General features: G+C 47.3%; 1 pseudogene; it reads right to left on the minus strand.

Annotated features, from left to right (window-relative positions):
- On the minus strand, positions 1-19,471 carry LOC100348073 (uncharacterized; annotated as a pseudogene).
- Between the last annotated feature and the right edge of the window lie 5,020 nt (positions 19,472-24,491).

Here is a 24,491-nt window from a genome sequence, read left to right on the forward strand (position 1 = left end):
TTAGATCTCCTTTCCTTCTTTGCTGGCGTGATGTTCTTTAACCAGGGCAGCCGCACTCACAGCGCCCCCTAGAATCTCTCTGTGTCCAAGGCTGTTGCCGGAGGACGTACTGCTCGCCACCATCACGCCCACATGCCAAGACTTTTCCGCATGACCGTACTCTGACACCTCAAAGGCAGCAAGTCCAAAAAGTGCATCAATCGGATAACAGACCCAGCCGTCCCTTGCGGGTACTGCTGTTCTCCAGGGTGCTAAGGCCCAAGGAAAGTCCTTGTTGCTGAGAACTTACTACTGACAAATTTGACAAGGTGGGGGACCCTGATTTAGGGTAGGGGGTGTCAAAATTAACTTCCCAAATTCCCATTTCTTTTTCTTTTTTTTTTTTCTTTTTTTTATAGGCAGAGTTAGACAGTGAGAGAGAGAGAGACAGAGAGAAATGTCTTCCTTCCGTTGGTTAACCCCCAGTGGCCGCTAGGGCCGGTGCACTGTGCCGATCCGAAGGCAGGAGCCAGGTGCTTCCTCCCGGTCTCCCATGCGGGTACAGGGCCCAAGCACTTGGGCCATCCTCCACTGCCTTCCTGGGCCACAGCAGAGAGCTGGACTGGAAGACGAGCAACCTGGACAGAATCCGGCACCCCAACCAGGACTAGAACCTGTGTGCTGGCGCCGCAAGGCGGAGGATTAGTCAAGTGAGCCGCGGCGCCGGCCCCAAATTCCCATTTCTGTACCACTTTGCTCTCCAGCCAGTCTCGGCCACCCACTCTCACCTCCACCCAGCATCTCTCCATGGTGCAGCCGCCATGGTCTATTCCAAAGGGAAATCCTGCTGTCGCTTTCCCCATCTTAATGACTTCCCGTACCTCTCAAAATAAAGATTAAGTCCTTTGCATGGCTGCCAAGCCTGCCTGGCCTCTCTGCCCTCCCCTTGGAGCTCCTCCCCCCACTCAGTGCCCGCAGCCACGCTGGCCTCCTGCAGCGCCCACGCCTGTGTGTGCGGGAAGCTGCGCCCCGCCAGGTCTCTAGGTCTTGCCTCTGCTGGCTCCTCTGCCTGGAGCACTTAAGCCACTCATGGAAACGGGATCCACCAACCCTCAGCTCGGAAGTCCGTGCCTCTGTCAAATCCTTTCTGACCCTAGTGAGCGGATCAGGACTCTCCTGCGTAACCATGTGGCACCAAGTTCCTTTTCTTTGTGCCACCTGCACCTTGCTTGAGGTTGGCTGTTTGGCTATTTCGTGTGCTTCCCCTCTGGTCCAGGCGCTCTCTCCAAAGCTCAGAACTGTGCTCTGCACGAACTAAATATACACCCAATAGTGAACGAATGCGTGTGCTAGTACTTTCCACTGTGTCGTCTGTGTGGGTTTCTATTAGGAAGCAGATCGCAGTGTTCTGCAGAAGGCAGTGGGGGTAAGTGCCTCTCAGAGATTTGACGAGGAAGGGTTGCCCTCAGACCTTTGCAGCAAAGTCCTACTCAATGAACCCCGGAAGAGAGATGCACAAGCAATCTTGCGGAGCCAGACCTCACTGATGGGGTTTCGCTTCTGAAGAAGGAAGGTGGCCACCTCCAAGGGAGTCAGTCAGGAATGGAGCAGCAGAAATGCAAATACAGTGCTAATTCCTGGGAATTCCTCCAGGGAAGGTGATGCCTGGCCAGGTCCACAGACAAATCCAAATTACAACCAGAGACGAGCACTGTAGCACCACACATTAAGCCAGCACATCCCATACTGGGGGGGGGGGGGCTTGGGTTCAAGTTCTGCCTCCACTTCCAATCCAGTTTCCTGATAATCTATATATATATATAATCTCTATATGTAATATATAATATAATATATAATGCATATAATTATGTATTATATATGCATATAACACATATAATTATGTATTATTTATTTATATAATGTACATGTATTATATATTATATAATGCATATATTATATAACATATAATATGTAAATAAATAATTTAATAAATAATACATAAACATAATATATTATATATAATATGTATATAATCTATATATAATCTTTTAAATAAAGAAAAATAAACTTAAAAAATCACAAAGTACACCAAGCTGTCTCAGTACAGTACCATTTAAGTCACATATATCCCCTCTTAAACATTTGGGTCACATAATGCCACCAAACAACCCGTTACTCATCTGCCTACCAGGTAGCATGCCGTTCTTTCATTCAGAAATTTATTGAGCACCTAATATGTGCAGCTGGGCTCAGAAAGCAATTCTCCAACACGAAATCCTCAGGGACAAAGCTTCCCTCTGCCCCTTTCCTGCCCTCCTGTCTCCCACTGGCACCTAGGCAAGCCACAGACATCAGGACTCCTTGTCCCTATAACAGGTCATAAACTAGAACCCCTTTTCTCTGAAGCCAGGCCCGCCTTTCTGTCTAGCTGCTGGCCATAAAGAATGAGATCTCTCATTCCAGAGGGGTCCGGTGCCACACGAGGAAGGTAAGACAGCTGTCCAGAGAGGCCCAGAAGCCCCTGAAGAGACAGGTGTCCCCTCGGTCTGCGACTCAAATCCTACGCTCTTTAGGGCCAGTTGTTTTTCTCCCTGGCCATCCCTGGCTCACCAGACCTAAGCATGGACATGGATACTCCATCCTGGGGCTGGCAGGCTTCAGTCTGAAGGCTCCATCACTGCTCACACTTTTCCCTTGCTAGCCTGTCTTTCATTCCCTGGTGTCACTTGAGGACCTTTCTGATGAGTAGGGAAGCGATCCACCACCACCCCCCGCCCCCTTTCCCAGCCCTTCAGCACCCTGCCTTGACGCCAGTGTGGGGAGCAAGGCTGAGAGTGCCTGCTGAGTGATCAGTTTTTAAAGCAGTTTCCCAGGAAAGTGCTGGACCCTGGAGGGGACTGATGCTGCCCACCTGCCAGGTCCCTCACTGGAGAACGGCTCCTTTCTCCTCCTGAAGCTGGACAAGCTCTGTGTTGCGGTTACCCCACTCCCTGCAGTGGCCCCCTGGCCCTGCAGCCACTATGCGGAGGGTGTACAACTGAACAGACCCCTGACACCCTTGCTGAGACCTGGAAAAGGAGCTGGGATGGAGAGAACTTGTCTTCTTGTGGGATTTTGAGTTATGTGGGTATCAGTTGTGGGTTGCCAGCAGCCAGCTTGTTCTCTTTCTTTTTAAAAGATTTATTTCATTTATTTGAAAAGCAGAGTTACAGAGAGAAGAAGAGACAGAGACATCTTCCAATCTCTGGTTCACTCCCCAAAAGGTTACAACACTCAGGGCTGGACCAGACTGAAGTCAGGAGCCAGGAGCTTCTTCCGGTTCTCCAAAGCAGGTGCAGGGGCCCAAGGGCCTGGGCCATCTTCTGCTGCTTTCCCAAGCCATTAGCAGGGAGTTGGATCAGAAGTGGAGCAGCCAGGACTCAAACCGGCACCCATATGGGACTCTGGCATTGCAGGCAGCAGCTTTACCTACTATGCCACAACACTGGCCCCACAACCAACTTTCTTACTCCAAGAAGTAGGGTCAGCAGATACAACAAATACAAACATAAGACACCATCATGCATTCGATCAACAAACACTTAGTGAGTACCACCTCGTATATTCCAAGAGCTATGCCAAGGGCTGAGGATTCATCAGTAAAGCAAACCAAATAGAGCAAATCTCTCCTTTAGAGGTCGCTTCCTAGTGGAGGGAGAAATTAATAGAGGAGGTCAATAGATCAACTCCCACAGGGTGGGAGTTACAAAGGAAACCCATCACCAGGGCCCCTGGGGAGGAGGGCTGCCAGTTAGCAGGGAACAGGCAAGGAAGGCTTTGCTGAGAAGATGATTTTGGGGGAAGCAGCCAAGCTCATAGGGGACAGGATAGCACTATGCAGAGGGAGCTGCAAGCCCAGGGCTCTTTTCGGGGAGGGTGCCCACAGGACACAGGCACAGTGTGAGGCCACAGAGAGGGAGGAAGGCGACGAGGTGGAGCTGGAGCCCCCAGCCTCATAAACACCTGTAAGGACTGAGACTTACTTGAAATCCAGGAAGATCGGGGAGCGTGGGGCTGAGTAGATGGTAAGGGAGATTCTGGACTATCCACGAATGGTCCTTTCCCCGCGAGTGTCCACGGAGCATGAGAAATCATTTTCACATTTTCAGCGTCGCCCTGGTTCCTTGATGTCCTGTCAAAAAGCAATGCCCTGTGCGGCCACAGAGGGACTCGGTTACTCATTCCCGTCCCAGGTGAATTATGGCTTAAGGAGTCACAAAAGATTTCAAATTGCTAAATGACTGAGACCAAAAGCAACAAGAAGGGAGGAAAGATGCATGAGCTTAGGGAGAGGATTTTACAACGTCCCCGAGTCGACTCAATGATAAATGTGCATAATTAATCAAAGATACCACGTTGGCAAATGATATTTTTAAATGATAGAGGCAATTATCAGTCCAATTACATATGCACGGGAATGCATTATTTTCTTTCAACAGGCAGCCTACCTTACAGCAGCGGTAAAGAAGAGATGTACCCAATTCAGCACACTTGTTTGCAATCTCAATCGAATGAAGAGTTTTTGTTGTTGTTGTTGGCTACAGGAGGTTCAGAAACAGGGTGTGTGAACAGTGACTTCTTGGTGCTACACTAACCCTCTGGGAAACTAGTCACCTTCTTTATTTTGAACCATATAATATAGGAGGCACACACACATGCACCTGTCAGTCCTTAAGGGAATATACATTTTTGCAATAAATGCTCTAGAAATAAATGGAAACATCTGTTTCCACACAATGGCAGAGTATGTGCTACTCTGTGAATAACAGTAAAATGACAGTCCAGGCAGCGATGGTCTGTTGTCTCACTTGACATGGTGAACTCTCTCTGCTGTGTCTTTAACTTCGTGGTCTTCTGTCCCACAGGAAGCATGATGTTGTGGGAAGAGTCTGGTCTGGAATCAAACAGGCGTAATTTCCTATCTGGCTCTGTGATTTCGTATGAGACTAACCTTGGGCAAGGTACTAATTACCGCTAAACATCAATTTCTTTGTGTTATTGAAGCTAATCATATCAGTATCGTAAAATACGCTGCAAGCAGAACAGGAGGTGTTGATCAAGCATCAGGGCTAATGTCTGGGATGCGGCCTGTGTTCCACACTGTGCATCCTGTTACAGTAAGCCCTCCTCTTGCTGAAGTTCCTTTTATCTCACCCTTCTCAAACACATCATAATGTCCTCCTAACAGTCATTCATTCTACCAACACCTATTGAGTGCCACACATACATCAAAGACATCAGGGCATAAATAAATGAGTCATTTGGAGGTATGCAAAGAAAAGAGGAAGAATGTTTTATACTGATTACAAGTTGACATGATAATGTTTGTTTCGGTTTAAATAAAATATATTACAAAAACGAATGTCATCTCTTTTAATTTTTTAATGTGGCTACTAGAAAAATTAAAATGTGGTTGCTCCCATTTGTGGTCAGCATTATGAGTCTGTTTCTATTGGGCAACACTGGTCTAAATATAAACATAACAAAGGAGGAGGACAGACCAGTGGAGACAGGAGGGAAGGGAGGGAGGAAAGGAAAACAATCTTCAAGAACCAGAAGCCCTTAAAGGGATTGGCACTATGGCACAGATGGCTAAGCTGCAGCCTGGGATGCCAGCAATCCTTTTGGAGCCCTGGTTCGAATCCTGACTGTTCCACTTCCAATCCCGCTCTCGGCTAACGTGCCTGTGAAGGCAGTGGAAAGTGGCCCAAGCACTTGGGCCCCCGCCATTCACATGGGAGACCAGATGGAGTTCTTGGTTTGTGGCTTTGACCTGGTCCAGCCCCAGCCATTGTAGCCACTTGGGAGAGTGAACCAGTAGATGGAAGATCTCTTTCTCTCTCTGTCTCTGTCTCTTTGCCACTCTAATAAATAAAAATATTTCTCTCTGTAACTCTGCCTTTTAAGTAAATAAATAAGTCTTCTGTAAAAATTCTTAATAGTGGAATCATACTATCTATGTGCAACACCAATGGCAGAAAATCTAAGAGACTCAGAGGCTGAGTTTAGAGCAACACAAGGCCAGGTTCTTAGCAAAAGCTTAGTGAATACCAGCCAGTAGTATTTCTTGATGTGGTAATGACTTCTCATATTTCAGACACTATATTAAGTGCTACAGTTTCCAGTCCAATGAGGAAAAAAACAGGAAAAAAAAAAGTTGCAAAGTTATATATTTCATGTTTTGTTGTTTTTACAAACCTGAAAGATGCTACATTTTCATTTTCTTTAAAGTATTTGTGAAAACCTTTCATATCTTGCTTTTTAGAACAATAAACAGGGGCAAGCCTTGGTGCCTCAGTTAAGATGGTGCTTGGGGCACCTGCCTGCATCCTATATCAGAGTGCATGAGCGTCCAGGCCCACTCTAGATTCCAGCTTCCTGCTAAGGAGCCCCCTGGGAGGTAGCAGGCGATGGCTCAAATTCCTGGTGCTTGCTGTCCACGTGGGTGGCCTAAATTAAGTTCCTAGCCCTTGACTGCGGGTTGGCCTAGCCCCAGCTGTTGCAAGCATCTAGGAAGTGAACCAGTGGATGGGAGACTCTCTCTCTCTCTCTCTGTCTCTTTCTCTCTCAAATAAAATAAAACTTTTTTTAGAAAAAAGTTTCTGTTGGCTATTATTAAAAATTAGTAGCAGTGGGAAGTTGAAAGGAGGTGTAGTTTCTTGGGCAAACTTCACTTAGTGAAATACTGAAGAGTTCTGTAATGGAAATTAATCTGGAAGCTCTCATCTGGCTTTTGTTTCTGTATCGCTTGCATCCTTCTCAGACACAGTCCTGCCTGAATTTTGTAATATTTGTGGCACTTATTCTGGGATCCTCTCTGAAGTTACACCTGTATGCCAGGGTGCATCAAAAGGTTCATGGTGGTTGGGGCAGCGCCATGGCTCACTTGGTTAATCCTCCGCCTATGGCGCCAGCATCCCATGTGGGCGCTGGGTTCTAGTCCCGGTTGCTCCTCTTCCAGTCCAGTTCTCTGCTGTGGCCCAGGAAAGCAGTAGAAGATGGCGCAAGTGCTTGGGCCCCGACACCATTGTATGAGACCTAGAGGAAGTTCCTGGTTCCTTGCTTCGGTTCCGTGCAATTCCAGCCGTAGCGGCCATTTGGGGGGTGAACCAATGGATGGAAGACCTCTCTCTCTCTCTCTCTCTCTCTCTCTCTCTCTCTGCCTCTCCTTCTCTCTCTGTGTGTAATACTGACTTTCAAATAAATAAATAAATCTTAAAAGAAAAGAAAGGAAAAAGCTACTTATGGCTTTCAAAAAATATTTGCACCCAAATTTATCTTTTAGTTCTGTTTCTCCACACACCTTTTGCAACCCCCACGTAGGTGCATGAATGGGAGATCAAGTGTGTTCATTTTGGAGGCGTCATAGCATCCCCCCCCCCAGCCTCCTGGATCAGCAGCCTTGCTGCCTGTGCAGCTCCAGGCCTGGACTTTTGTCCTCCTGATTTGCAGGAGCCTCCTCTGCAGGGAAGCAGAACCCTGGCCCTAGAAAGCAGTCTCTGGAGAAGGAGGCGACAGAAGCAAAGGCTTACGGGAGCCAGAGTTAGGAATCAGGGTTTGGGGGCGTGGAGCCAGAGAAAGTCAACAGCGCGCAGTTACCATGGAGAGCTGCGTGCGATCCTGAGATTTGAGATGGAATTGAAATACTGAGATATTGATAAGGGCTGAGAGGATGCTGAGAGAGAAGAGAGCAGACTGAGTGGAGGCAAGGTTTCCAAGAAGCCTTGCTGAGGCTTGTATTAATCCCCTGACGGTTTTGAGAGGCCGCAATGAGGATTCAAAACGCTTTCCACTCATGTCTCCTATGCCGCGGGCACACCGTCCCTTGGACGCTGCGGGAAGACGGCACTGAGCGCCTCTCTCGGCTTCTTCTGCTGGACCTCATCCTAACAGAGAGGACTGTCCCCAGATTCCTCGCTGTCCCGCAGCGGCGGGGACAGTCCCCAGCACCCTCACCCTGGCAGGTGCTGGGTAAATACGGGTTCGATGAAAACCTTTGGGGTCTCGCTGTAGATGCGATGCCCGCGTCTCTGAACACCCTGTGCCCTGTAGCAGCGGATTTAGTCAACACGTCGGCGTGACAAGCACTGCCCCAGCACCCTTCATCTTCATGTCTCTGATATTGAGGCTGTGCCATAACAGACAGCTTTATGGGTTTGCTCGGCTTTTTTTTTTTTTCTTTTTTAATATTCTGTTGTCTTGGGCAGAAACTACAAGGATATTCCAAAAAGTTCATGGGAAATGGATTCAAAAGATGTTTGTTTTGGTGCAAAAATTTTGGATTTTCATGCATAATATTTTCATAATAGGCATTCTCCAATGATTTTTTTAAAAGAGATGTATTCATTAATTTGAGAGGTACAGTTACAGAGAAAGAGAGGGAGATGCAGAGAGAAAGATCTTCCATCTGCTGGTTTACTTCCCAATTGGTTGCAATGGCTGGAGCTGAGCTGATCCAAAGCCAGGAGCCAGGAGCTTTTTCCCAGTCTCCCACGTGGGTGCAGGGGCCCAAGAACTTGAGACTTCTTCCACTGCTTTCCAAGGCCGTAAGAAGAGAGTTGAATTGGAGGAGGAGCAGTCCGGACACAAACAGCGCCCATAAGGGATGCCGGCACCACAGGCTGAAGCTTAGCCAACTACACTGCAGTGTCGGCCCCTCCAGTGAGTTTTTAACTATCCCCCAAATTAATAGATTTCAACAATTCCATGCACCAAAATAAACTATTTTTTAAAAAGTTATTTATTTTATTATTTGAAAGTCAGCCTTACAGAGAGATTTTCCAACCTCTATGCATGCCCCAAGTGGCTACAATGGCTGGGGCTGGGGCAGGCCAAAACCAAGAGCCAGGACCTTCATCCGGGTCTCCCACATGGGTTTTTCTGCTTTTCCAGGTGTATTAGTAGGGAGCTGGATTGGAAGTGGAGCGGTCAGGACTTGAACCATTGCTCATTTGGGATGCCAGCATCATAGGTGGTCTTTAACCTGCTGTGCCACAGCGCTGGCCCCTACATGTGTCTTTTAATTCCCTTTTTTACAAAGCCCTCTTCGTGCATATTCTCAGCCTGCACCTACAAGCTCGCTTTACTGCAGTCTCTGTATCTGTTGCCCCAGCCCTGTGGGAGGAAATTTTCTCTGCACCCTGCAGGGCGCATCCCCTACAACAATACAGGAGAAGGGGGAGACGGATCTCCTATAAGTCTGGGCACAGCTTGGGGTTCAGGGCAGCTGCACCCTAAAATGGCCGGGAAGCTTAAAAAATTGAAAGCCCTTGTTTAGGCCCAGCCCAGAGAAGTTCCAACCCAGCATATCTGTCACTTTTTAAGGTATCTGATTTTTAAATTAAAAAAATTATTTATTGATTTTCATTTGATTTGAAAAAGAGAGTGAGAGATCTTCCATCTATTGTTCATTCCCCTAAATGTCTGCAATAGTCAGGGCTGGACCAGGCCATGAGCCAGAAAGTTAATCCGGGTCACGCACATGGATTGCAGGGACCCAAGTACTTGAGCCATCACCTGCTGCCTCCCAAGGTCTGCATTAGCAGGAAGCTGGAGCCTGGACTTAAACCCAGACATCCTGACATGGGATGAGGGCGTCCCAAGTGGTGTTTTTGTTTGTTTGTTTTTCAAGATTTATTTATTTATTTGAATGACAGAGTTACACACACACACACACACATACACACACACACATACACAAACACACACAGACAGAAAGAGAGAGAGAGGTCTTCCATCCACTGGTTCACTCCCCAATTGGCAGCAATGACCAGAGCTGCGCCGATCCAAAGCCAGGAGCCAGGAGTTTCTTCCTGTTCTCCCAAGAAGGTGCAGGGGCCCAAAGACTTGGGCTGTCTTCTACTGCTTTCCCAGACCATAGCAGGGAGCTGGATTGAAAGAGCAGCCAGCGCTGTGGCACACTAGGTTAATCCTCCACCTGTGGAGCCAGCATCCCATGTGGGCACCGGTTCTAGTCCCGGTTGCTCCTTTTCCAGTCCAGCTCTCTGCTGTGGCCTGGGATAGCAGTGGAGGATGGCCCGAGTGCTTGGGCCCCTGCACCCGCATGGGAGACTGGGGAGAAGCACCTGGCTCCCAGTTTCGGATCGGCGCAGCTCTAGCTGTTGCGGCCATTTGGGGAGTGAACCAGCAGATGAAAGACCTTTCCCTCTGTCTCTCTCTCTCACTGTCTGTGACTCTACCTGTAAAATAAATAAAATCTTTAAAGGGGGGGGAGTGGCGCTGTGGCACAGCTGGTTAATGCCCTGGTCTGAAGCGCCAGCATCCCATATGGGCACCAGTTAAAGTCCTTGCTTCTCCACTTCTGATCCAGCTCTCTGCTATGGCCTGGGAAAGCAGTAGAAGATGGCCCAAGTCCTTGGGCCCCTGCACCCACGTGGGAGACCCAGAGGAAGCTCCTGGCTCCTGGCTTCGGATTGGCACAGTTCTGGCCGTTGCGGCCAATTGGGGAGTGAATTATAGGATGGAAGACCTCTCTCTCCTTCTCTCTCTCTCTCTCTCTCTCTCTCTCTCTCTCTCTCTCTCCTTCTACTCTCTCTGTGTAACTCTTTCAAGTAAATAAATAAAATCTTTAAAAAAGAAAGTAGAGCGTCTAGGATTCAATCCGGTGCCCACATGGACACCCTTGCACTGCAGGTGGCGGCTTTACCTGCTACACCACAGTGCCAGGCGCCCAAGTGGTATTCTAATCCCCAAGCAAAGTGCCCTCCACACCCCGGGTGATTCTGATGCTTAGTTCCATCATCCTGGCCTGTCTGAGTCTTCACCATCACCAGCATACTAAACCTGCTCACAACCCCGGCTACCAGATCCCTACACTGGGGCTAGAAGCTCAGGGCTGTGAATCTAATGGCCGCTTTCTTACTTTGCCCCAAACTAGGGAGACTCAGAGCCCCTGTTTTCCCTGGATGGTCCCAAGTCATGGTGTTTTCTTGGAAAGAAATTACCCATGGATTTCCCATAGCACCCATTTCCGTGGTTCAAGTGTCCAGGCTTGGATGGTGGAGTGCGTATGGTCACTGCATCCCTGGGTGCTTCAAGAAGTTTATGGGAAAATGAAATTCAAATGTAAACTTACGGCTGGCGCCGCGGCTCACTAGCCTAATCCTCCGCCTGCAGTGCCAGCACCCCAGGTTCTAGTCCCAGTCGGGGCGCCGGATTCTATCCCAGTTGCTCCTCTTCCAGTCCAGCTCTCTGCTGTGGCCCGGGAAGGCAGTGGAGGATGGCCCAAGTGCTTGGGCCCTGCACCCGCATGGGAGACCAGGAGGAAGCACCTGGCTCCTGGCTTCGGATCTGCACAGCATGCTGGCCGTAGCGGCCATTTTGGGGGTGAACCAGCGAATAGAAGAACTTTCTTTCTGTTTCTCTCTCAATAACACTGCCTGACAAAAAAATGTAAATTTACTGGGGTGCAAAAAACTTGAAATCTATGCACAGTGGTTTCACAATGCACATTTTCCATGAACTCTTCAAAGACCCCATGTACATATCAAACAAGGGAAGCCAGCCGTGGTTTAAGTATTTTCACGGGATTTCTTCCAACGACAGCTGTAATAAACTGCAGTTTTCTGTCACTGTTTTCCTACCTCAAACGTCTGTCTTTGCAGTCTTTCTCTTCCACCAGCTAAGGCTGAGCACCCTGCAGGGAGTCCACTCCCTCATCTCTCTCCAGCCACCCCCACATTCCCAGCAATTTTTTTCAATTCACCTCCACACTTTTGGAATCCAGATGGAGGCTACAGCTTAAAGATTTTATCTGCTTTGTCGTGTCTAGTGTCCTGAAGCTCTGTGGGGCCACACGTCCCCACCTCGCCCACCAGCCCTGGCCTCTAGCCCTGGGCTTTCCTGCGGACTCTGGATGCCTAGAGAAACACTCACGTCCACAGGAAGCGAGCCGTCACTGGCCAGTGAAGCGTGCACAGTCAAGTGGGGACGGACCACAGCGTGGCCCCAGACCACCAGGGACGGTGCAGCAAGGTTACCCACGCAACTTCTAGAGTAAGCTGAATCACGCACTTCCTACCAGGTGAGCAGAGGCCAGACACGGCCATCCCTTGTCTCCCCTGGCCTGGATCTTCCTGGCCTGGCATTTCTTGTTGGCTGGGGTCCTCAACATTCCACCCTTTAATGCCTGCATCTGGTCCCCTTCTGTTTGTTCCTGGGTCTGCTTGTTGCGCCTCTGTGGCCTGGCATCCTAACTCCTACATGGTAGACCCCCCCACCCTGGGGGAGTGCTAACCAAAAGCCCTTCCTGACTTTCCCATTGTGGTGATTCCTCAAGAACACAAGCCAGGAGGAGGAGCCCACCATCCGGGCAAAGATGATGCTCAGGCCAAATCAGGGCAGAGGGCCCCTGGTATAGACAGAAATGCAGTCGCCTTTGTGCCACCTGGTCTCACCTCTTCTTACCAAAGTCAGATCTCTCTGCAGGGGTGATTCCAAGAAAAAAGGGACCGACTGCTTCCATTGCGAAGTGTGGCTCTTTCCTATACCCCTTCCCTTTCAATCAACCACCCTCAGCACTTATCCTCCCGCCCTCCTACACAACCTCAGATCCCTCTCAGGGGAGCTGCCAACTTAGTTTATGAGCCAAAGATCGGGGTTATACTAACTATCGAACATTTGAGTGTACAGAGCTCCATTGCAACACAGCCTGGGGTTGCACACTCAGATGATTGCAGGGAAGAGCCCGACAGTTGTGTCCTAGGCAAGGTAGGGACTAGCACAGGCTGGCATGCTCTTACCCTGTGTGAAGCATCCAGTTGTTGTCTCCCACAGAAGATGTACCATGGGATAATTCCGGCCCCAAGAGCTAGATCTTTCTGGTTTTCAGAAAATAGAAAACTCTCAATTCTTATGAGCAAGCTACAAAGTTTTTAAAATGAGAAAATGCTAAGGTTTATTTTTTTTAAAGATTTATTTTTATTTGAAAGGCAGAATTACACATAGAGAGAAGGAGAGGCAGAGAGAGAGAGAGAGAGAGAGAGAGAGAGAGAGAGAGGTCTCCCATCCACTGGTTCACTCCCCAGATGGCCACAATGGCCGGAGCTGCGCCGATCCAAAGCCAGGAACCAGGAGCTTCCTCCAGGTCTCCCACGTGGGTGCAGGAGCCCAAGCACTGGGGCCATCTTCTACTGCTTTCCCAGGCCACAGCAAAGAGCTGGATCAGAAGTGGAGCAGCTGGGTCTCTCGAACTGGCACCCATATGAGATGCTAGCACTTCAGGAGGCGGCTTTACCTGCCACTCCGCAGCACTGGCCCCAGTGCTAGGGTTTAAACATTCCCTGAGCCTCATGCGGGAATTTAACCCCCAAAGTAAGAAGCTAATGACACTGAAGTTAAAACTTAACCAGATTGTGGTATTTAGGGAGGGTGCTCTGGTAGCAGGCACCTAAGTCATTTTGGGTGTGCTTAAAGTGTGTTCTCAGGCCGGCGCCGCGGCTCACTAGGCTAATCCTCTGCCTGCGGCGCCGGCACACCGGGTTCTAGTCCCGATCGGGGCGCAGGATTCTGTCCCGGTTGCCCCTCTTCCAGGCCAGATCTCTGCTATGGCCCAGGAGTGCAGTGGAGGATGGCCCAAGTGCTTGGGCCCTACACCCCATGGGAGACCAGGATAAACACCTGGCTCCTGCCACCGGATCAGCGTGGTGCGCTGGCCGCAGCACGCCGGCTGTGGCGGCCATTGGAGGGTGAACCAACGGCAAAAGGAAGACCTTTCTCTCTGTCTCTCTCTCTCACTGTCCACTCTGCCTGTCAAAAAAAAAAAAAAAAAAAAAGTGTGTTCTCACGATGGCAGTTGTTATGAAAGCCCGAGACCACACCCGGCCTCACTCTTTCTCTGCTTCCTGGCTCACCATGGCACCCGCCTCCCAGAAAAGACCCTTCCCCACCAGAGTCTGTATCGTGACTGCCTGTCATGGGAAAGGGACCTACCACCAGCATCGTCACAGACAGCACACAGAATTCTTTAGAGAAGAAGGCAGAGTAGACATACTGACACCCTGTAAGGCAGAAATAGGCGGGCAAGCCAGAGAGCAGCTGACAGCCACTCCAACACGGATTGCAATCTAGGAGTAGACACCCGTGGCGGCAGTTCCTTCGCAGTTTGGGCGACTGTTACCATATGCTTATAGGGGAGAGGCTGTCCAGTAGGTTATAGACTATACTCCAAAAAGCATACTTGCAGTTAGGAGGCGTTCTCTGTGGTCCAAGAGGACATCCCAGGTAGGAGATCTGCACCTCTGGCAGAGCTGGGGAGCCTATGTTCCCTTTATCATTATTTTGCTGTTGTTAGAATCTTTACCTCTTTCATAAGGGCCTCCCATGCTTTCTTGCCAGATGCCTCTGGAGCAGGTGCTTTCTGGGCTGGGGTTCCCGGGCCCTTTGAGCTTTAGGTGCCGCCTTCTGGCCTGTGGCTGTCTGGGCTGCAGCCTCTTGCCTCCAGCGGTCATGGTTTTCCCTGGAACCTCAGCAGCCATTGTAACGGTAGCAGCAGCTACAGCACCCTTAGCAACAGGTGCTTTGGGGGGGGGGCCTTTCAGCATGGATGCCCTCTGAGGCTTGATCATTCTGTTCTTCCTTTTCTTTGCCTCCGTGACTTTAAAGCAGTCAAAATCTGTCATCTTTGCTTTCCGTTCTCTGGCTGCAAATTTCTTGGCGCACCTAGTGGCTGCCCATTTTGTATTGATATCTGCCTTCTCCCAAGTTTGGGGACAGATTTTTGGCAGGACTGTGTGGAAACCTGAGAATGATGCCAGTCAGCTGCATGCATTTAAAAGGCATGGCCTGTCTCCTTAGCCAAGGGCAGGGTCCTCAACCAAAGCCCTGTTTGATCAGTGACATCTACGATCTCAAGCAGCTTCCCAGCATGAGGCCCAACAAAGACACAGGCCACCCAGCCAACCTCCAGGAAGCACCTGAACACCACATTGTGGGTTGGGGGGAAGCTATTCCCTGTACCTTAAGAGGCTCCACCGGATGCCCTGCGGCTACCTTTCCCATTTCCTTCCTCATATAGCTTGTCTCAGGTATTTTATCATAGTAACAAAAAGCAGAGTAAAAGAGGCAGTTACTTTCAGAAGATTTAAATTCCACCCCAATTAAACAAGACTTGTCAGGGAGGAGAATTTCAGGTTCCGGTTTACAACGGCTCTTCCTGTGTTGTCACAGACAAGTTTTCATGGAATGTGACTTTAACATTGAAAAATCATCCAAGGCAAACCCACCCTGAAGTCAAGTGGCGTGAAATTCAGGAGAAGCTCCTGGAAATCTATAGATACCTTGGTGTGTGTGCGCGCATGCGCAAAAACAACAGGGGTGATAACAAAGGCAGGAATTTCTATTAGGAGACTAACAGCCACTTAAGCAATCCCGTAATGAAAGCCTGCTTTAAACATCCCATAAGAGACCCACTGTGCATCCTTTTGTGGCAGAACACTTCATCTTTCATAAACAAAACGCCTCTAATTGTTCTCCATTTTAAAATGCCTTTGTCAGCAAGGATATGGAGGAGGTCGTTAGAGGGGAAAATGATGACCCTGAAAAGTTGGCAGTGAAGCCAGTTAATCTCATGACAGTTTACATTTTGAGTGACAACTAACGTGATCCGTTTTGCAAATACCGTAGCTTTATTCTTGAGCAAGATGATAGGAAAAATACATCACTTTCCACTCTTACTGGACAATAGCTACGAATAAGGGAATCTTGATGCATTGCCTGAAATCAAGGTGTTCCCTCCGAGGATGGCAAAAATGGGCGCCTGACTACAACTCTGGAGGAGGGTGCTTCAGCTTCAGTCCTGGTGATGCTTTGGATCAGAGCATCTTGAGACTGGGGGTGAGGGTGGGGGGCGTCCCGTGCCCTGTGTGCTGCTCAGCAACATTGCTGCTCTGTGTCTTCCAAAAGCCAGCAGGACCCTCCCGGCCTGCTGTTTGCACGAACCCGAAAGTACCATCAGGCATCACCAAATGTCTCTCAGGGCCACATCTGTCCCCAGGAGTGAGCGATTGCTCCACAGGGGCTGGTGTGCATCAGACTTTGGATTCTGGTTTCCCAAGCGAGTTTTAAGATGGGAAATCACACAAGAGGAGAGAGAGTAGGGAACGCACGGCCCCAACTTCCTCTAAGCCAGGGCTGGGGAGCGTCCAGCCTGTGGGCCACGGAAGGCCTATGAAATCACTGGGTCTGGCCCAGCCAAGACAACAGCAGGCAGGACTTGAAATTCAATACATTCTAGCGGGCTCGTTTTTTTTAAAGTTGATGATTTCCTATGGCTTGTGAATGATGTTCTAAATATCTAAATGGCCCTTGGCAGAGAAAAAGGTTCCCCACCCCTTGCAGCCATCAGGGCCCTGTGGGGGTCAGGGAGTGAGGTCTTTGAGGGGAGAGCAGTGGGGGAATATGGCCCGGAAACGTGCTGTGGGGCAGGGCACCTGTGGGCGCAGTGGGAGCCATTTCACTCTGCTCCTTGACAGCAACCTAGGATCCAAGAGCTCGAGCCAGGTGCTGGCGTCTCCTAGTCGATTCCCAACTACAGATGGGGCCGTCAGCCTGCCCCCTGCCAAGTCTGAGTAATATTGAAAGATGGGGTGATACCAGTTACACATGGGGAAGACTTTTTATTTTTATTTTATTTATTTTTTTCACTTCAGAAGGGAAACGTAGCTACAGAAGAACTTGAAAGGTTATAATAGTGGTTTGAAATCAGTAACTCTCAATTTTTTCCTTGTGGTTATGGAAGAAATCATCAATTCCATTTCTCAATAGAACCTCCTAAACACAATAGGCCAAATGCCAGCACAGAAATGGGATGGCTGTGGAGTCCTCAGGGGAAGACATAGTTTAACTATGAAGTATTCACACCAAACCCCGAGAGCAGGGCACAAAGAGAATGAGGTACAGAGTGTGGCTCTCACATTTGCTGCTTGGACAGCACTGTTTATCAAAATAACTACAATTTTCAAAGAAAAGACTTCTTAATTTTTACTATATCGCTTTTCTGTTTGGAAGCAACCGTGAAGAATAAGCTCCTAAGTTTTGGGTTGAGTTTTAGTTTATTTAACTTGGCTCAGTGCAGTTAGATGTTTCAAAAGCACACCTTCTAATCTTCTTGTTTCACTACCTTGTGAACTGGAAATCTGGTTGGACGACATTGGAATAGTGGATCCGTGTCGGTGCACAACGGTGGAAACCTGTGAAATGTGTGACACAAGAGCCAACCCTAACGCAATCTCTGGCTTTAGTTCGCAACAATGCATAGAGATTGTTTCATCAATTATAACAAATGCACCAGCAGCAAAGCGAGCTGGTGTTCAGGAGAGAAACAGTGAGAGGAGGCAGGGGTGCCTGAACAGGAACCTCTGTATACACCTCTCGCTTTTTCAGGAAACCTAAAATTCCCCCAAAAGTAGGCTAATAGTTACAAATTAATACAATTTTTAAATTACAGTTAATTTTCAAATCTGATTTGTAAATTTCACACTAAAGAAACCCAGCACTAGAGGCAGGCACTTGGTGTGGTGGTTAAGACACTGCTTAGGATGCCTGCCTCTTATATCAAGGCGTCTGGGTTCAAGTCTCAGATCTGTTCCCAATTCCAGCTTCCTGCTCATGCACCCCCTGGGAGGCAGCCGGTGGTAGTTCAAGTGGTTGGGTCAAGGCCTGATAGGTGGAAAACCCAGGCTGAGTTCCCAGCTCCTGCCTTTGGGACTCAAACACTGTTGTGGACATTAGAGTAATGAACCAGTGAATGGAAGATCTTTGTCTCTCTTTCTCTCTCCCATTCAAATAAATAATTTTTTTTAAAAAAAGAATAACCATGTCAATGGGTTGTACAATGTAAATTAATGCTATAACTAGTACTCAAATAGTATTTTACACTTTGTGTTTCGGTGTGGGTGCAAACTGTTGAAATCTTTACTTAGTATATACTAAATTGATCTTCTGTATATAAAGATAATTGAAAATGAATCTTGATGTGAATGGAATGGGAGAAGGGGCAGGATATGGGAGGGTTGCAGGTGGGAGGGAAGTTATGGGGGGGGAAAAGCCATTGTAATCCATAAACTGTAATTTGGAAATTTATATTTATTAAATAAAAGTTAAAAAATAAAATAAAAAAAGAACAACTATGTCAAAATTCTTTAGAAGTATCATTTGGGACAGGTATTATGGCACAAGGAATTAATTGCTGCTTGGAATGCCCACATCTCATATTGGAGTGCCAGGTCAAGTCCCAGGTACTCTGCTTTTTATGCAGCTTCCTTGCTAATGTGTCCTGGTAGGCAGCAGACAATGGCTCAAGAGCCTGGGTCACTGTCACCCATCTGGCAGATCTGGAGAGTTCCTGGCTCCTGGCTTCAGCCTGACCCAGTCCTGACTATTACCAACATTTGAGGGGTGAGCATGGAAGATCTCTCTCTTTCTCTGCCCTCTGTCTCTCTGACTTTCAAGGAGCTGACAATAAATAAATATACATTTTTAAGGAAAGGATGTTTGAAATAGGCTCTGCTTAAGAGAGGGGGTGTTTGGCTCGGCAGCTACAGTGTTGCTTAGGACTCTGGCATCTCATAGCAGAGCGCCTAGTTTGAGTCCTGGCAGTAGATGATGGTTCAAATGCTCGGGCCTCTGCCTTCCACATAGCAGACACAGATGAGTTCCAGGCTCCTGGGTTCCTGGCTTCAGCCTGACTCAGCCCCTGCTGTTGCAGGCATTTGGGGAGTGAGCCAGTGGATGAAGATATCTCTCTCTTTCCCTCTCTCTCTCTCTCTCTCTTTATGCCTTTAAATAAATACATAAATAGTTTTTTAGAATCGAACCACTCTCTGCTTACTCCTTGTCGTTGCTGAAAGACAATTACTGCAGACAAAGCAGAGACTAGGCAGAACTTTTTCCCTGTCCAAGCCCAGCCACTGGGCACGATCATTTAAACTCCTGGAAAATGCAATTTGAGCACTAGAGATAGCAGACCTCAGCCTACATTACACTTGGTCTTTCTGTACTTCAGCAATTGTACAAGCTTTATATTTTCTTCTCACAAAAGAACTGTTGACATAAAATTCACTCACAGTTATTTACAACATATCGTCCATAATGGGCAGAAGTTGTTTCTAATTATCAGCGTATAATATTAGCTTGAGTAACATGAGGAATCAGACAGCTTTTCTTGGGCTTTATGCAACAACAAACAAGTTGTTATGCTGAAATGTAGTAAATTTGTTCTCTTAGAGGCTGGCATTCCACTCACCCCGTCGTAATAACTCTTGATCCCTGCTTTAATCTTTGCCACAATGGGCAATTTTTCAGGATAGAAGCTTCTTGGCTGTTTGTCAGAAGGAATCTCTAGATTAATTAGACCCTCATCATTCTGAGGAGGGCATGGAGAAGCCTTATCCCTGGTGCTCTGAGAGGTGAGGGCCAATGTGTGAAACTCTCCCATGATCCTGTGTTCCCAGCAGGTGGATACAGTGTAGCATAGAGGCCGAGCCTTCCAATGTGTCACAGCCAAAGCAGCTAGGAGTGAGTGCAATTGACTTCAAGAATTGGCTAGGCTGGCGCCGTGGCTCACTAGGCTAATCCTCCGCCTTGTGGCGCCGGCACACCGGGTTCTAGCCCCGGTCGGGGCGCAGGATTCTGTCCCGGTTGCCCCTCTTCCAGTCCAGCTCTCTGCTGTGGCCAGGGAGTGCAGTGGAGGATGGCCCAAGTGCTTGGGCCCTGCACTCCATGGGAGACCAGGATAAGTACCTGGCTCCTGCCTTCGGATCAGCGCGGTGCGCCGGCCGCAGCACGCCAGCCGTGGCGGCCATTGGAGGGTAAACCAATGGCAAAAGGAAGACCTTTCTCTCTGGCGCCTTTCTCTGAAGGGAGGAAGGAACCTCCACTGTGATATGGCCTTGACTAAACAAATTCAGAGTTGGTGAACTCAAGGGGCTTCCATAGCCTAGACAGCTCATAGCAAGAGTCTCGGGTGATTGCTGACGTCATAAATAAGAGTGCCAATTGTTAAATCAACAACGGGAGTCACTGGGTACATGCTCCCCTCGCAGGATCTCTGTCCTTAATATGTTTATCTATGAAACTCAAAAACAACACTACTAGTCGAACAATACCCTATACCTGGTTCGGTTATGTGAGTGCAACCTGTTGAAATCCCTGCTTAGTATATACTAAATTGATCTTCGGTATATGAAAGTAACCGAAAATGAAACGTGATGAAGGGGGGAGAGGGGAGAGGAAGTGGGTGAGGGGAGGGCCACGGGAGGGAGGGAGGTTGGGGGGAAGCCACAACAATGCAAAAGATGCATTTTATATTCTACTTAAAACTATTGGTTGAGCTCTGTAATTAATACACAATTACTCTTAGGTGTTTAATTAATACTATAACTAGTACTCAAATAGTATTTTACACTTTATGTTTCTGTGTGGGAGCAAAATGTGGTAATCTTTACTTAACATACGCTAAATTGATCTTCTGTATATAAAGATAATTGAAAATTAATTGTGATGTGAAGGGGAAGGGGAGAGGGAGTGGGAGAGGGGAGCGTTGTGAATGGGAGGGAAGACACGGGGCGGGGGGGGGGAGGGTATTGTGGTCCATAAGCTGTACTTTGGAAATTTATGCTCATTAAATAAATTATTAAAAAAAAAAAAAAGACCTTTCTCTCTCTCTCTCTCACTGTCCACTCTGCCTGTCAAAAAAAAAAAAAAAAGGAATTGGCTAAAGCCAAAAAGAATCAAATGCAGACAGGAGGCTCAGAACAAAGTGTTAAACTCCCAGGATCTGATGTCTCCAAAACCCCTGGGTTCTCCTACAGGCTGTGTGACCACGGGCTGGTTCCTTCACTGCTCTGGGTCGCAGATGCCACACGTGGGGAGCTGCTCATCCTCCCTGAACTCCAGTGGCTCAGCCCAGAAGCAGGAGGTGTGGCCCCGGCAGTCACTAAGGCCCTGGGACACATTGGAATCTACATCTGTGGGCAGAAAGAAAACAACAGAGCGGCTGCCCTGCAAGTGTTTTGTAGACTTGATTGAACTGGGGAACAGTTAGAGGAGGACCAAGACAGAAGCCGTGGGAGGATGGGCTCTATAAACTTGGTGCAGGAGTGCTGGCGGGGGCCCATGAAGTGGCAGAATGGAAATGACATAAAATAGCTTCGAGGGAAAACAATAAGTTTAGTTTCCAAAGGAGCTAAGTGTCAGGATGTGGTAGAGTATCTTTAAAATTGACTAATGATCCATAAATTAGATTTCCATGGTTTGATATTAGTAGAATGGATTTTTTTTCTTAAAGTCCAGTTTGACATTTTTTTTCTTTTTTAAAAAATCATTTATTTTTATTTATAAAGAGGGAGAGACAAAGAGAAACAGACAAAGTGAGGTCTTCCATTTGCAGGTTCACTTCCCGAATGCCTACAACATGTGGGGCTGAACCAGGCTGGCGCCAGGGGCCTCGAACTAAATCCTCTCTCACATGAGAAGCTGACAAGGCAGCTATTTGAGATCTAGAATGACAATTCTTGCTATAGATCTTAAAGACGCTTGAACATTATGCATAAGGAGGCATGCCACACAGTTTATAGTTTTGAAAAATTAGTAGCAACCTAAATGCTTATCCTTGGAGGAATGGATAAGTCAATAATGATGAAGTTTCCCACACCTGTAAAATTTACTTAGGATTTTATTTACATGTATAAATATGGATAGGCTTTAAACACAAAATATTGAATGAAAAACACAAAATGTAGAAAATGTGAGATATAGTGCGATACCATATTGACCATGGACATTCTAAGAATTCATAGCAGGCCAGCATGAGAGCCCATCTGGGCGCTCGGTCAAGTCCTGGCAGCTCCAGTTCCAATCCAGCTCCCTGCTAATGTGCCTGGCAAGGCAATGGAAGATAGCCCAAGTTTCTGGGCTCTGAGACCCCCATGGGAGACTGAGATGGAGTTCCAGGCTCCCATTTTCAGCCTGGCCCAACCCCAGCCATTGTGGTCATTTGGGGAGTGAACCAGTGAATGGAAGTTCTTCCTCCCTCCCCCCACCCCATCTCTCCCTCCCTGTCTGCAACTCTGTCTTTCAAATAAGTAAATAAATCATTTTTTAAAAAAGAACTCACAACAAATATTACATGCAAACTATAGAATCATATGTGAGGTATATTCAGAAAAGTTCATGGAAAAATCTATATTATGAATAAGCCAAGCATGGATTTCAAAATATTTTTGTATCAAAACAAACTTATCTGTTAATTGAATTTTCCAGGAAATTTTGAAGAACCTTCCTACATGTAGTAAAAATACAGACAACAGATGGATGGGTACAAACCTACTTCACAATAGAACTTACTTAGAGTGAGAGAAAAATAACGCCAGGGAGGAGTTTAAAGTTCAACTCTATGGGAAGGGTTTGCCTCCTTTCTAAAACAATAATGAAAATCTGTTCACATTTTAAAATTCTGAGTTGTGTAGAACAAATGTCATATGAACTATTTCAAAATAAAGACAGTAATTAATATAGGGTGAGAAAATTATCGCATCATAATTTAAGTATTATCTATGTGCAATATTTAAATTTTAAGGCATTATCATTGCTGTATTGGGAGTATTTGGAAATTTCACTTCAGATTCTCCGAACAACTTTTGTTTTGTTTTGTTTTAGTTCTCCACTTCCCAAATTGTTGAATATAAATTACATGGGAAGGGAAACTTGCTATAAAACACTGGTATCATGAAAACATTCTTAGCTTATAAAGAGTTTCATTTCAATTTTCACTTTAATTTTGATTACTCATTACTAGATAAGGAAAGTAAAAATTAGAGTCCTGGGCCCAATACCAATGCAAACTATGACATGCTAGTAGGTTAATAAAATTCAGTTCACTGAAATTTATTTTGCAATACTTTCTAAGCAACGAAGTGCTGTGGAAAATGAGACATCCCAGTACATCCCAAAGTGTAACTCAGGCTCTGGGGACTGGGACCCCTTTGATCTCTTCACAAATTGGCTCCAGGAAAGCAGACCCTCAAGCCTCCTGGGATCTTATCCCTGAAGCATCTCAAAACAAATAAAGTGGCTAAGACAGACACCAGACCCAGACAGACTGGCAACCATTTCACAAAATCAGCCCCGAACGACGTGGACAGACAATTGCCCACATGGAACTACGGCTTTTGTTATTTTTCCCCTCGAAAGCCTTCTACTGCCTTGGCGTAAATGCAGCAGATAGAGGTATGCAGCCTGGGCTGGCAGTCTTTGCTCTCCATATTTCAATAGATGATCCTGAATTGGCCTCCTGGAAGCATTTATGCTGACTCGATTCGAAAACCTCTTTGTCAGCCCTCGCCCTTACCTGCTAACACCCGGCTCTGATGGACTACAGCAGGGGCGATGATAATCACGTCTGCCCAGCCCTGAGCGCGCCGCCTGGGTCCACGCACCAGCCCGTCTGGAGGAAGAAAAGGAAATAAGGACCACCTTGCGGCGCCGGCACACCGGGTTCGAGTCCCGGTTGGGGCGCCGGATTCTGTCCCGGTTGCCCCTCTTCCAGGCCAGCTCTCTGCTATGGCCAGGGAGTGCAGTGGAGGATGGCCCAGGTGCTTGGGCCCTGCACCCCATGGGAGACCAGGAAAAGCACCTGGCTCCTGGCTCCTGCCAGGATCAGCGCGGTGCGCCGGCTGCAGCGGCGGCCATTGGAGGGTGAACCAACGGCAAAAAAAGGAAGACCTTTCTCTCTCTGTCTCTCTCTCTCACTGTCCACTCTGCCTGTCAAAAAAAAAAAAAAAAAAAAAAAAAAAAAAAAAAAAAAAAAAAAAAAAAAAAAAAAAAGAAATAAGGGGTGTAATTCAATGAATACTTGGCAAGCAAGCTCGAGGGGTTCTTTTTCCTTTTAGAGGAGTAGTGATATCAGAAGCAGGATTACGAAAAAAGAAAGAGTAAAAATAGGATCGTTGTGAATTAAAATAGTGAGGCCATTTCAAATTGAATTACACAGGATCATGGCAATTAGAATTGGAAAAGTTCTTTCAGTCTTTCTCTGTCAAAGCATGATTACTCCCCATGGTATATTCTTCCTAGCTTAGTCCAGTCCAATTTTAAATGATTCAAGTGATCGAGCCTCCTTGGCTTCTCTTGGGATATCACTTTACAGTCTAAAATAGCTAACTGCTAGGGCATCCATCTCCCCCTATATTTTTTCTTTGCCTTATTCCCATTATTCTGCTTTGTATTACCCAATCCACCTTAAAATTATTTGAATTTGATTTTACATGGGTACAATCCACATTTAAATAATTAAACCCGGCTGAATCTCAATGCTATTGTCTACTGGTTAATATCGCTCCCTCTGTCTACACACCGCCCCACACGCTTAAACACCTGCATATGGACACAAGAAACATACAAAATCATACACTCACACATATATTCACATGCATACCCACACAAATGTTACACTGCCG

Source organism: Oryctolagus cuniculus, chromosome 14 (assembly GCF_051225735.1).
Source record: "Oryctolagus cuniculus isolate XC-2025 breed Fujian yellow rabbit chromosome 14, ASM5122573v1, whole genome shotgun sequence".
NCBI classification, from domain to species: domain Eukaryota; kingdom Metazoa; phylum Chordata; class Mammalia; order Lagomorpha; family Leporidae; genus Oryctolagus; species Oryctolagus cuniculus.